Source organism: Arvicola amphibius, chromosome 4 (genome assembly GCF_903992535.2).
Source record: "Arvicola amphibius chromosome 4, mArvAmp1.2, whole genome shotgun sequence".
Taxonomy (NCBI): Eukaryota; Metazoa; Chordata; class Mammalia; order Rodentia; family Cricetidae; genus Arvicola; species Arvicola amphibius.
In genome coordinates, this window is record NC_052050.1 from 41,671,527 (window position 1) to 41,672,937 (window position 1,411).

The following is a 1,411-nucleotide window of genomic DNA, read 5'->3' on the forward strand; positions in this document are numbered from 1 at the left end:
GTGCTCACTTCAGCAGCACATATACTAAAACTGGAAAAATACAGAGAAGATTAGCATGGCCCCCTCCACAAGGCTGGCATGCAAATTCGTGAAGGGTTCCATATATAAAACAAACAAACAAACAAACATGAATTAACTCTGCAGCCAAGGCCAGTCAAGTAGGCTTACTTTTGTCTACTTCCCCAAACCAATGATGGTCAGTTGGTTGGTAGGCACTGCCTTCTAACCCCCAGCAGTGACAGGGCCTGGCTTTTGGCCAGGAGTCCGCTGAGAGGGAGGTACAGAGAGAGAGCGGATCAGAGAAGCAGGAAGCTGAGCACCGTTCCTGGCAGAGTCTTGCCCGTCACTGCAGCAGGGAAATGGAGACAGGAACCCGGAGGGCCTCGCTGCATGTGAGAGTGCTAGCCAGGCTGGAAATGGCACGCTGGTGGATGGAGGAGATGTGGTGAGGAGGAGTGGCCCCGGCGATGTCTACGGCATCTAAGGGTGAGGCCAAGCAGAGGGCACAGGTGAAGCTTGGTCAGCAGTGTGGACACTATCACTAGAGATTCCGAGAAAGGAGGGGACAAAGTCTGAGAACAAAGTCCCAGTGTAGCTGGGAGGGGTTCTGGGCCTCCTGCTAGCTCTCTTTACGATTTCTTTCCCAAGCACACATGCATGGTGTGAATTTTGAGCCCTCTGACCTGGTCTCGTAAGTGCTCCTGAGTTTCTAGGTTGGAACGAGTCCCTCCCTGGCACAGGGGTGACCTTCCCATCTGGGATGCATCCACTCAACCGGCGTGCCCCAGCTGTTCACCATGCAGTGTTGGAGGCACACACTTGGGAACCAAAGGGAGGTTCTGGACGTGGATGAGCGAGACTAGAGGAACGAGTGTCCAGTGGGAGGGATGTGACCGGGGTGGATGGGAAGGAAGAGGGCACTGGTGGTAGTACCTGACCACAAAGGGCAGACAGGGTCGGGGGTAGTAGGAGAATCGTCTGAATGCACAGGTTGGTTTATCGACCTGACACAAACCTAGATATATCTGGGACGAGGGAATCTTAACTGAGGAAAATTCTATCAGATTGGCTGTGGGGCATTGTTTTCATCAATAATTGATGTGGGAAGACCCAGTCCACTGGATCTGTGCCATCTTTGGGCAGGTGCTCCTGGGGTATAAAAGCAGCAGGCAGAGCAAGGCAGTAAGCATTCTTCCATGGCTTCTGCCCTGCTCCTGCCTGGAGCTCTCGCCCCGACTTCTCTCAGTGATGGAGTGTGACTATGCCGAAGGAGCCCTCACTCTGCAGTCTGGGTAAAGCCTCTCCCACTACAACTAACATTCGCTGTGTAGCTGCTAGCATGACGCCACTATTCCTTTCATTTGGACCTTTGACCTGACATCAATGGCTCCTGGATTAACATCAAGGCCTG

General features: G+C 53.0%; 1 non-coding gene across 1 annotated transcript; it reads left to right on the forward strand.

Annotated features, from left to right (window-relative positions):
• LOC119813776 lies at positions 1–108 on the forward strand. Its single transcript, XR_005285236.1, has one exon. It is a non-coding gene; the product is annotated as a U6 spliceosomal RNA (small nuclear RNA).
• Positions 109–1,411: the final 1,303 nt, after the last annotated feature.